Genomic DNA, 13,894 nt, shown 5'->3' on the forward strand with positions numbered 1-13,894 from the left:
AAGCATATATCTTAGTTTAAACTCATGCATTATAATGATCTCTATAGTTTTAAGTCTTGCATGTTAGTATAAACTCTTTCATTCCATGTTTTTCTTAATATCTGATGATATAAATTCTTGCATGTTAGTTTTATGGTGTGAACTAAAGGTATTAGTAGAGTACTTTCAAGTTTAAATGATTTCATGACTATATGTTCAAGTGGTGAAGTTTTGATCTTGTTATTGCTTTGCATGCACTAGATAATGACTTGTTTTGTTAGATTAAATTATACTAAGTTGTTAAATGAGTTTATTTCGTGGGTATCATAATTTTACTTGAGGTTAATATTTGAATATATGCATGTATATTCAAAAGTGTAATTAAGTGTCATGTATGCCTAGTTATGTTTATATAATGATTTATTTTGATAATTTTGGAGTATGGAATGAACTCATAGGTGGATAATAGGAATAAAAATAGGGATAATGATTTAGTTTTGGTTGTCCTTGTTGTGAAGTGGGCTTAAAGTCAAATGGAGATAAGGAGAAAAGGGTAGTGTAGTTCGAGTGTTGAGTTGAGAATTTGTCTAAAGATTGGAGTGTTTTGAGTGAGCATTCGTGAGGCCTTAGGAGGCCCAAGCTCCAGAGTGTTAGAAATTGATATAATATTGAGTCCAGTAGCCATAGATTGAGAAAAACATTGTGTTTTGGTAGGTGCATTGGTGTAAAACCGATAGCAACCAAAAACAGGGACAATTTTGGAGTTAGTGTGTTTAGGGTCCAATTTAGGGTGGTTTTGGGTAATTAAACCGCGGGCCTTGATTGATAAAGATGTAATGGAGTCTAGGGAAGGATAATAAGCCATTATAATCGACCTTGGAGTTAAATTAATGAGTTTTAAGTTGGGTAAAACAGAGCAGTTTGTGAAGTTGCAACTGCAGAATTGTGTCAAATTCATAGGAAGCCATAGATGACCCAAGTGAATCCTTAGTGTCAAAACAAGTTTGAGAGTTATTTTTATGAGCTAGGAGTTAATAAAAGTTAGAATTGAGTGAATGCACTAAGTAGAAAGGTTCGTTTTTTCCAAGGCACACAAGGTGGTGCCGAATGGTGCACTCGGGAAGGTTGGGTTTGTGTGAAGTGTTTGTGAGTTCAATTAGGTGAGGCCTAGGTGTGACTTAAATTTTATAAGATAGAAAAAGGTCAGTATAAGGGAATGTGCTAAGAATAATTAAGGGAATCAGATTTAGAGTACTTAGGGATTTCAGGGTTTGGTGATTAAGAATAAGAAATAGAAAGGATCGATACTCATATATTTATGTGAACTATATGCCATGATTCCATGTGAATACTTGTAATGATACATGATTCTTTGCACTAAGTGATTATGTGATAAAAATGCATGATAATAAGTGAACTCATGTAAGTAATACTTATGTGTTGCATTAGAGTCGAGTAGTATATAAGAGTCCTTCGAGTTGTGTATAGAACCTTTAGTAATGAGGCTATATTATGTGTAGGTTCAAGAGGATATAGAGGAAAGACTCTTGCCATCAAAGTCGAGTAGGGGAGCTCAAAGTTTCTTTTGTGTTAACTAAGATCGTTAGGAAAGGCAAGTGTTCCTCCCTTATCAAGCTTATTTTATGCAAGTATTATATTTTCCATCTTATGGTTATTGCAAGTCTCTCAACCCTATCGTTCATGGTTTCAATTTTATTCTCACAGTGAAATGCTTGTACTTATCAATGCTTTTAAATTGTCATATGCAGCTATTTTGCCTTAACCTATTGATCATTGATATACTTCTTTCAATACTTTCTTCCTTAGTCATTGAACCTTATGATACCATGATTATGATTCTTGATCTTGTGAATCATGTGATATTCCCATGATTAGTTATTCCTACTCTTGAATGATTAATCTTTCGTCTCTAATGACCCCTCTAGTAAGATGATGATTCCTTCCTTGATAAGATCCTTGATAAAAGATAATTGCTTAAAAGAGATTTTCAAACACAAGAATAATTTCTTGATATTAGTGGATTGGACTAAGACGCAAGTCCCTTTCACACTTATTACATTAGGCTTAAAAGTTGCCTAGGGATCCCAATTAAAATTCGTTAGAACCCAGCGAGGTTCGGGATTACTTCACGGCTAATCACTGGTTGTAATCCGTAGCGTCATAAAATGATTTTTGAGTAATGATTGATTTAAAAAGGATTTTGAATTTAATAATGATGCCATCAACCTCAACCTTGAATTATAAATTACTATATTATTAATTTATGTCTAATTATATATCTTGATGTGCATTTGGCTCACCTCTTGCTATTTATTCATGTTATTTCAGCTAGAAAGTATGGTTAGATTCAAGAAGATTGCTCGTAAGTCTACCAGTAGAGATGCTGAGGCGTATGCTAGAGCTCAGGTAGTATAGCCAGCATTCATTTGAGGACCAGTAGTTATGTAAAAGATGCAATAGTTATTAGTGTTGGGTTGTTCAAACACTGAACCTTTGTGATCTTGGATTATGTGGTAAACAGCCGTTTGTAATAATTATGTTTATCAGTAGTTATCTTTTAGTTTAGTTTCAGGCTGCCACAACCCATACCCATGACATGCTTTATAGATCAACATGCACGGTTTATATAACTTGCACTAAAATAGACTAACACGTTTTCTAAAGTTTTTTTGTCTATTTCCGTTTCTAGTGTTACTATATATGTGTAGAATCTACTAGGTATGTGATCCTTCTTTGTCCAGTTCATCTTGGCACTTGATCTTGTATTCTTCAAGCTACATTTATAGGTTTTCCAATTCAATAATAGAATTATTTGTTGACTGATAATCTTGGATCTTCAAGTTGTATGTATTCTGAATTCTGAAGTTGTTTCTCGAGATCTCTTTTATCGTGTAGAGATATCACATATTGATAAGTAAAATAACTTATCGATATCTCAAGTTCTCTACATATGCTTTTGGCTTGTCGAGGTATCCAGATCTATACAAGTAGAATGACTTGTCAATATCTTTAGTTCTTTACATAAGCTTTTGACTTGTCGATATCTCCAGTTCTCTATATGAGGATTTGACTTGTCAATATCTCTAGTTCTCTACATGCAGATTTACTTATCGATATCTCTTGGGACTTCTCTACAAGTCATTTTAGAGTTCTCGACATACTTCTCTACATTTCTTGATCTGTGACTTGTCGATATCTGACTTAGAATATTTTTCCTAGAACAAAATTATTCAACTCCAAGCTTCTATACTTCTCTCTGAGGCATGATCATGATTGATCTTCTAGGGTTTATTCCTTAGCTTGATGGTTGTTCATAGAAAAATCCTCCAGCCTACTCTACTTACCATTTTTACAGACTCGAGAAATACAATTACAGAATATAATTGGATTATCATACAACTTATCCTTAGGATTGTACAGATGACTTAGTCTTGTTATGTACAGGCATATCTTGTACAATAATCTCCCCCAATTGGTGAGAAGATTACTTGTCACAAATTCATTCCTGATAACAAGACTAACCCCAAGCTAAAATTGAAGAAAGTAAGACTGAAAAATTTACAAGTATAACTTTTATACAATCTTGCAATTATATACAGAGTTGAGTTTACATGATAATCTGAATTTCACAAAGCATGATTTTTCTCTAATTAGATCTTTGAGTCTGACTAGTCATTCAAGTTCTTCAATAATCTCAGTTCCTCTTAGAGCTTCTAGCAGTTTGACCAATTCACTAAAGGAGTAACTCAAGATGATTTATTATATACCTTGATAACTTGTGAGTCTTGATATACAGAAACACACCATTTGGAGAAATGCTGCTCAATCCCTTAGCCTTTAGCTTATAAGAACTTTGCTCAAACATCTCAATTTCCTGGGCATATTTCCTTTTATTTTCTTCCCTATTATCCTTTTCCGTAGCATGTCTTTTATTCCTTTCACTCACCCTTTCATCTAACTTTGCCTTCCTCATTCTTGTAAAAGCATCCCTTGTATTCATCAAACTTATCACCTCTCAAGTTCTACAGCGGAGTAGTTCTAAATTACTTCTTTATTTAACAAATTGAAGGTCCCTTCTTGAAGTAAATTCCGACTTCTCCCAAAGATTAAATAAAGACTTTGACTATTTCTTCAGCTAGCTTTATGTGGTAGTCATCATCTATTATGATTTTTGAGATATGTAGAAAGTCACATTGATTAAAATAATCCCAAAGTGCACCAGATTCAACTTGAATTCTTTTTGGTTTTCTCTTAGTAGACTTGAAATGAGATTTAATTGAGGCTTGAATGAAGGAGGTTTGAGGAGTTTCCTTAAGGAAGTTTGGCTTGTCGTGATAGATATTTTGGGTAGATAGTTCACAATAGATTTTTACATGTACTTTGGCTTTAAGTTTTGACGTTTATGTTGAGATTGACAGAGTTTTAGATATTTTGGTTATTGGTGTTTTCTTTGAGTCGCTTCCATCTCATCCATCCTTCTTTTTCTTTTTGTTGTCATCCTTTCCCTTCTTCTTATCATCTTTGCTAGAATTATCTGTTACGACCGGTATTTCTAAACCCTATCTATATATTATTGTGTTTTTATAATTAAAATTAAAATTATATGGAATTATAAATGTGGATAATCTATATGACTGAGTGCCTATAAACTAAGTGTTTAATGTATTAGTTTATATAAAAAAAATTTGAAAAGAAAATCTTATCATTTAGTATTTTTAAATGATAATCAAAAGTACATTTTATATGAAAAATTGATTATAAAAATCTTTTAACAATAAAATTTCAAATTTTATATCATTAAACTTCTAAAATCATAAGCTATTTTATGATATTTATTTTGTGATTTATGGAGGTGCATTTATATTTATAAAAATTATTTTATATAAATTAGTTGAATTTTAAATTGCAAATTACTTAGTTGCCCATGCATGCAAATACCCTCCAATTCAATTTAAAAGGGCATAAGAGACAATTCATACCCCACTAACCTTCTCCTATCCACCAAAAGACTAAACTACCCTTACATGCAATTTTGCTTGGTTATTGGAGAAGGGCACTTTAGTACATTCCAAATTCCACTATTGAATTAGTGCATGATGAACCATAAAGAGAGGATTTAACCCAAAACCACACTCCACTCAAGCTCATCATTTTCACTCTCAAATTTTCTCTCCTCCCCATCTTTTTTTCTTCATTCGGCCGAGGCCCCTTCCCCATTCCCTTCAATTTTTCTTCATCAAATCCTTTCCATTCTAGTGTAATTCCATTACCCATTCATATAAGATACACTTTACAAGAAGTTCCATGCTTAGGAGATGAAGTTTAATGCTTGCATGTCTTGATTTTTACGTGATCTCCAAAGAGAAACTCTTAATTCATGTGGATTAAAGAGTTCTCTATGAGATATACTTTTTATGTGCATAAAATAAGTGTTTCCATGAATAAAACTCTTTTAAAACCTTTGCATGCTACTGATATTTAGTTGTAAAGTCATATTCTACTTTGTATGTTAGAGATAGGGCATTATTTTCAAGTATAATCATGTTATATATGCTCTTCTTTTCGAAAATGTACATGCATGCTTAGTTTATGTTAAATTCGACCTTATATGTGCTTAAAATGAATTGTTTCCTTGATATTATGCTTGATCTTAGTTTTTAAAAGGTAGTGTGCATGATCTGTTGAAGTAGTTAAGTATTTTAAGTCGAATTTATGAGCTAATAACCCTCCTGTTTAGTCGAACTTGATTTAGTGATCATCTTGAGTTGCATGTTAAGTTTTATTTTGCATGTTGGTACTATAGGGCATGGATGATCTCCATTATTGGTTGAGGCCTTAGTTTAGAGTCTTATAGTAGTAAGCTTTCCTTGGTTGAGATTTAATTCGTGGTTTTAAAGTGGGAGTTAAGGTGAAAAGACTAGGATAGAATCCTGAAAATTTTTCCAGATTTGCATGTGAGTTTTGTGTTGATTTTGAATGGGCATTTCTTAGGAATTGTATGGCCCAAGCCACGGGGAGTAAATACTTGGGGTATAATTGAGTCTAGAAGTTACAAATTAGAGAAACCCAACCATTTAGTGAGATGCACACACCAAAAAATAGAATTTATCCAGTAGGGGACGGTTTTGTTGTAACTTCGTAATGAGGAGTTTTGACCATGTCATGGGTAGGCCCTCACTAGTCCTTGGTTATCCCTAGTTAGAGGGAGTGTCAGAGGAGTTTTTCCAGCCATATTTCATAGGAATTGAGTTAGAATCATGTGTCATAAGTTAGTGCAAAACATGACACTTTTCTGTCCAAGAAAACTGGGGAACAAGGGACTTTAAGCTTAGGCCCGGGTAGGCCCAAGCTAGGCCCTTGATCCAAACCAAGTTTGAGAGTTGCCTCATGGTCAGAAGAGTTTAGTGTAGAATTTTAAGAGGTAAACTTGAAGTGTGAGTGTGTCGATTGTACTCATAAACCTATTGGTGTCACCCTGAAATCACTATAATGAGCAAAATCACTTAACTATTAGTTTTATGGCACTTATGAGTGAGGCCTAGGTTGACCACCATAGTAGTAAGATAGTATGAGGTCAGTAGAGTGTAAGGCCTAAGTCAGGGTCCATAAGAATCTGATGGTTTAGAAAAGGCACTTCGAGTTATGAGGACGATCTTAAGAGTTTTGGCTAGTTTAGCATAACTAAGTGACTTGATTAAGTGGAGTGAGATCATCCAAGACTAGTGATGCAATATAGTGTGTATGGATATATTATTATGTACTTAAATATTCTATATGAACATGAGTGGCTATGTGAACTATTATGCTTATAAGGTAATTATAAGCGTTTATGTGTATATAGGCCTAAGTGCCAATGTACGTAATTTTGGTTTATAATTAGGTTGAGTTAGTGAGTATATATTATAATGAGGATATTATTTTTTTGTGTAGGCTCTCGAGATGAGGGTAAACTTGCCATTAAAGTCGAGTGAAGCTCCAGTTGCTCTCATCTGCCAGTCAAGTCAAGCCTTTCTCAAGGCAAGTGTTTCAACCTACCTTTTTATTTATACTGCAAGATAGTGTTAGCCCAGATTTTATATATGATGCGAGTATTCTAATTCACCTTGATATATATGATCCAAATGGTTTCAAATTTATCTTTCGTATTATATGCAAATGCCATGAACCCTCAAGTATCTATTGCAAGTAGGTTAACTTTTCTTGGAGATTTCTATGCAAGTAATTCAAAAGTCGTACCATGCTAATATACCAAGTAATTGTGATGTGGAACCCTGTGCAGGTTATACTCACTAACCTTATCTTGATACCTAAAAGTCAGATATCCCTTAAAAGTCATTCAAGATTGCTTGATAACCCTATTCTTATTCCTAAAACATGATACCCTATTATACTTTGAAATGATGATCACCTTCTTTATATTTCAATACCTATGTCTTATCTAAAACCATTACCTTGAACCTAGTTTGACTTAGTTCCTTCATACTATCCGATAACCCTGCTAAATCTCATTGTCAAATTCCTTGTGAATAGAAACCTTGCAATTCCCTTGATAAAGTATAGTCTAGTTGATCATGGCCTTGAAATTTAGTGGACCTATTACCTGTGCTTCAAAGTTGATCTAGAACCCTTGATAAAGATGCTCACCGTTTAAGAAATTAATCGTCACTTGACATCAGTTTTTAAAATAAAAAGTTAAAATTTGGATTTCCAGTCCCAAATGGGGACACATATTTTCTTTAGATAGTGGATCTGGACTAAGACGCAAGTCATTTCCGCTCTTAATTTGTAGGCTTAAAAGTTGCCTAGGGATCCCATTAATGTTCTAGAACCCAGCGAGGTTCGGGATTACTTCGCTGCTGATCACCGACTGTAATCCGTAGCGTCATAAAATGGTTTTTGATAAGGAAATAGTTTTGAATGGTTTTATTATAATAAAAGATGCCATCATCCTGAAAGTTTATCTCTTGATACAATATTGTTGAATCTTTTGATTCCATTGTTAATGTATTATTCTTGTTTATGTATATTATAGAGCTTGATGAGCATTTGGCTCACTACTTGCTTACCCTGATATTACAGCTAGCAGATATGGTAAGATTCAAGCAGACAACGCATAAGACTTGTGATGCTGATTCGTATGTTCGAGCTCAGGTAGTTAGTGATTTTGTGTATGAGGACTCGATATTGAAATCAGGTTGTATTAGTTAATAGTGTTGGGCTGTTCCAAACCCTAAACTGTAAGATCTTGGATTCAGATGTATTTACTTCCTTTTATTAACTAATATAATTACTCGTATATTGTCTTTTGTAAATGTTTGGGGCGTGACAGGTTTTGGTATCATAGCTACGGTTTAGAGTCCCTGGATAGCCCGAATAAGTTATATATGTATATAGGTTTATAGAATATTATACGAGAGTGTAGGTATAGGATATTCTAGTCATTTGCTACTAATTCTCTTATATATATATGCATCGTTTGGTAGCAAAGGGCGCATTCCTCGTCATCTTCTGAACCGTCCGACTCAATTGCTTTCTCCGTGTATGCTGAGTTCGACAGGCTCCAGGGCAAGTACGATCGAATGTTAGAGCGATTGAAGAACGTGTATCCGGACAGCCGAAACTATGATGGAAAGCCTAAGGAGCAGATGACTGCGAGACTTGAGACCTTAGTTCAGTACGTTAACCCTAAGCTTGATGAGATGTCATCGCACCGAGACCGTACCAGCCAGTATACTATTCAGATGATTATGGACGAGCTCAAGTGCATTGTGAAGACACTTCGTGAAGAGAAGACTACCGGACCCCATGGAGTGGAGCCTTAGTTTTTTCCATTATCTACTTTCCATGTCGTTTTATTGTTGGACTTTGTATAATATCCTGTTGTTTCCTTTAATTAAGCATGTTATCCCTAGATTCAGACTCTATTCTAATATTGATTTACCTTGACCCTATTTTCAATAATTATGCATTATCGTTCTATTTGCTTTCAATTATTCTTATGCTTTTATATGCATCACCCTTATTGTTTAATTTGAAACCCAATTGAATGGAATGATTTGTTACACCATAACCATGAAATTTTCTGTATTGTTCATACCTGTTTTGATATAACTTTTATTTCAAGATCATGCCACCTAAAAAGAAGAACCCGACAACAACTTCTACCACAGATCCTAATATTCATCGACTTCTGGAAACCTTACAACAGCAAATAAATGCTATAGCTCAATAACAACTAACTCTTCAACAATAATTCAAAAACCAAGATAACCGTGAACCACACCAATCACCTGATCCACCAGTACTACCTCGACAAATTGTTACTTTCAAAGCTTTTCAGAATGTGAAGCCACCTGCATTTCATGATACCACTTATCCGGCAATAGCTAATACATGGATTAGGGAAATGGAAAGAGCTTTTAAATTGGTTCAGTTAGGAGTAGATCAGAAGACGCCATATGCTACTTATTTTCTGAAAGGGGAAGTCATCTATTGGTGGGATTCAGTGAAAGCTATGGAGACAAATCAGCCGGTTTCTTGGGAAAGGTTTAAGAGGTTATTCCAGGAAAAGTATTACCCTAAGTATATGCAGAATCAGATGGAGCCTAAATTTCTTGAATTGAAGCAAGGAATTATCTCTGTATTGGAGTACGAGAAGAAGTTTACGGAGCTGTCAAGGTTTGTGACGAAGTATACCAACACTGAGGAAGAGAAAGCAAAGAGATTCCAACAAGGATTAGAGCCTTGGATCATAGATAGAGTGGCTATATTTGAGCTTGATACTTATGCTGGAGTAGTACAGAAGGCTGCTCTGATTGAGAGTAATGGGATACATTCAAGGAAAGAAAAGGATAACAAGAAGAGAAAGGTTCCATTTTATGGAGAGAAGTCTGAAGCCGGAAGCTCACAAGACAGGAGTGTGAAAGGGATTGGATTCCACAAAGGCGGAAATTTTCAAAAGAAGGAAAATTTGAACAAGAGACAAGATTCTAAAGGGGACAACTAGTCAAGCCAAGGTCAAGTTGGAGAAAATAGATTTCAGAGACCAGAGTGCAAGCATTGTGGAAAAAGACATCCAGGAGTGTGTAATAAGTTGAACATGACATGTTATAGATGTAATCAGAAGGGACACTTAGCTAACGAGTGTAAGATACCGAAGCCGGGAGTTACATGCTATAAGTGTGGAAAGACTGGACACATAGCTAGGGAATGCAAGTCAACCGGACCAGTCAAGGCTTTGATGAACGTGGCCAGTACTAGTGCAAGCATGCCAGGTGAGGTATTGGCATTACCTCCACCATCTACCGCAACTCCGCAAGCGACAACAAGGACATTTGATTTAAAGATGAAGGACGCTCTTCATAATTCTGAGGTGATAGCAGGTAAACTTTTAATGAATAATGTTGAAGCTAAGGTATTGATTGATTCTGGAGCTAACTCCGCAAGCGACAACAAGGACATTTAATTTAAAGATGAAGGACGCTCTTCAGAATTCTGAGGTGATAGCAGGTAAACTTTTAATGAATAATGTTGAAGCTAAGGTATTGATTGATTCTGGAGCTACTAGATCTTTTATATCAGAAACTTTCATTAATAAACTTAAATATGATAAAATGACCCTGAACGAGGTAATAGATGTGGTAATTGCGAACCAAGAGAAGATTCATGTGAGTCAATTCTGTCCTAAGTGTGAGATTGATATTTCGGGGCATAAATTTTTAGCAGACTTGATACTTTTCAAGTTAGGGGAGTTTGACATAATCTTAGGCATGGATTGGTTAGGGAAGAATAACGCCCAGATAGATTGTAAATCTAAGAAAGTATATTTAAAGACAGAGATTGGAGAGAAACTGGTATTTAAGGGTCAGAGGCAAGAGCGACTATTTCTTACAATCGTCCAGGCTAAGAAATTGCTTAGGAGAGGTTACGAATTGTTCCTAGCCTATGTAGTGGATTCAAAAAGAGAGAGCCTCTGCATGGAAGATATCCCCGTAGTCAATAAATTTCCAGATGTGTTTCCAGATGAACTACCAGGTTTACCGCCCAATTGATAGATTGAGTTTGAGATCAACCTTGCTCCAGGCACGGAACCAGTTTCAAAGGCACCTTATAGAATGGAACCAGCAGAAATGAAAGAGTTGGCAAGACAGCTACAGGAATTGTTGGACAAAGGAGTGATACGGCCAAGTACATCACCATGGGTAGCACCTGTTCTATTCGTAAAGAAGAAGGATGGAAGCATGAGGTTATGTATAGACTATCGGGAGTTGAATAAGATGACGATTAAGAACCGTTACCCACTACCAAGGATAGATGATTTATTTGATCAGCTGAAAGGAGCTAAGTGCTTTTCCAAGATTTATTTAAGATCAGGATACCATCAATTGACGATCAAAGAAGATGACATCCCGAAGACAGCATTCAGAATAAGATACCGACATTATGAATTCTTAGTAATGCCTTTTGGGTTGACTAATGCTCCTGCTGCATTTATGGATCTAATGAATGGGATATTTAAAAAGTATTTGGACAAGTTTGTAGTGGTATTCATTGATGATATTCTTATATATTCAAAGTCAGAAGAAGAACATATGCAACATCTATGGTTAGCATTGGAGATACTCCGACAAGAGAAGTTGTATGCCAAGTTTTCTAAGTGTGAGTTCTGGTTAAAGGAAGTTCAATTTTTGGGACATGTTATTGGAAATGAAGGAGTCAAAGTGGATCCGGCAAAGATTGAGGCAATTATGAGTTGGGAGAGACCAAAGACACGTACGGAAGTACGAAGTTTTCTAGGATTGGCGGGATATTATAGAAAATTTGTTAAAGATTTATCGAAAATCGCCACGCCATTAACTAAGTTGACTAGGAAGAATCAAAAATTTGAATGGAATGCAGAATGTGAAGATAGTTTTCAAGAATTAAAACAGAGGCTGGTTACAGCTCCAGTACTAGTATTACCAGACGATCAAGGAGACTTTGTGATTTTCAGTGATGATTCACATAAGGGCATGGGTTGCGTGCTAATGCAACACAACAAGGTGATTGCATATGCGTCAAGACAGTTAAAACCGCATAAATTGAAGTATCCTACACATGACTTGGAATTAGCAGCTATAGTATTTACACTTAAGATCTGGAGGCATTACCTTTACGGTGAAAGGTGTGAGATCTACACGGATCACAAGAGTTTGAAGTATATTTTCACTCAGAAGGAGCTCAATATGAGGCAAATGAGATGGTTGGAATTAATTAAGGACTATGATTGCTCGATAAATTATCATCCGGGAAAGGCAAATGTGGTAGCTGATGCTTTGAGTAGGAAAGAGAGGTTGAATATGGCAGCGGTATCAAAGGAATTATCTGGAGAAATCAGGAGATTTGAATTAGAACTGTGTGTTTGCGGAAAAGCTGAGGAGATTTATCGTACTATGACTTTTCAGCCATCATTGTTGGAAAAGATAAAGAAATGTTAGGAAGAAGTGATGAAACAGGAGAATAATCAACTGACCGGAGAAGAGATTTGTACTCAAAGGGATGAACAAGGTATATTAAGGTTTTCCTCAAGAATTTGGATTCCTCATGTGACTGAATTAAAGAATGAGATATTGTAAGAAACTCATAATTCTAGATTTTCAATCCATCCGAGAAGCACCAAGATGTACCAGGACTTGAAGCTGAACTTTTGGTGGCCAAATATAAAGCGAGAAGTAGCAGAATGGGTTGCGAGGTGCTATACTTGTCAGAAAGTGAAGGCATAACATCAAAGACCAAGTGGATTAATTTAGCCTTTAAAGATTCCAGAATGGAAGTGAGAAAACATTGCCATAGACTTTATAGTAGGATTACCACGAACGAAATCCAGACATGACGCTATATGGGTTATAGTTGATCGCCTTACGAAGTCAGCACATTTTCTTCCGATCAACGAGTGGTTTTTATTGGACAGATTGGTCCACCTGTATGTGTGTGAAATCGTATTACGACATGGCGTACCTGTATCAATAGTTTCAGGCAGAGATCCACGATTTAACTCGAGATTCTGGAAGCAATTTCAAGAAAGTCTTGGCATCAAGTTGAATATGAGTAAGGCGTATCATCCGCAGACTGATGATCAAAGTGAGAGGACAATTCAAACAATTGAAGACATGTTGCATAGCTGTGCGATTGATTTTGCGGGAAGCTGGGATGACCACCTGCCAGTGGTAGAATTCTCCTATAAAAACAGCTATCATACCAGTATTGGCATGCCACCATACGAAGATTTATACGGACGGAAATGCAGATCACCAACCAGCTGGGATGAAGTGGGAGAAAGAAAGATTTTAGGCCTAGAATTGGTGCAACAAATGCATGAGATAGTCAAATTGATTCAGAAGAGTTTACTTGCTGCTTAAGATAGGCAAAGAAAGTATGCACACCCGACATGTAAGGATATCAGATTCCAAGTAGGTGAAGCCGTATTGCTGAAAGTATCACCGAGGAAAGAATTGTCTCAATTTGGCAAGAAAGGGAAGTTAGCACCTAGATATATTGGTCCTTTTGAAGTTTTGAGTCAAGTAGGGAATGTGGCCTATAAATTAGCTTTGTCGCCTCGGTATCAGCATGTGCATAACGTGTTTCATGTGTCATTACCTAAGAAGTATAATCTTGATGTCAACCATGTGATAGAATATGAACCTATAGAGATTCAGGCAGACCTGTCATTTATGGAGCAACCTGTCAAAATACTCGACTGGCAAGAGAAGAGTCTTAGAAATAAGTTGGTCAAGTTGGTAAGAGTACTTTGGAGAAATCCCAAGGTTGAAGAGTCAACGTGGGAACTAGAGTCGGATATGCGTAGCCGATATCCTCACTTATTCTCCTAGATTCTGAGGATAAAATCCTTAAAGGG

This window comes from Apium graveolens, chromosome 2 (genome assembly GCF_009905375.1).
Source record: "Apium graveolens cultivar Ventura chromosome 2, ASM990537v1, whole genome shotgun sequence".
Taxonomy (NCBI): domain Eukaryota; kingdom Viridiplantae; phylum Streptophyta; class Magnoliopsida; order Apiales; family Apiaceae; genus Apium; species Apium graveolens.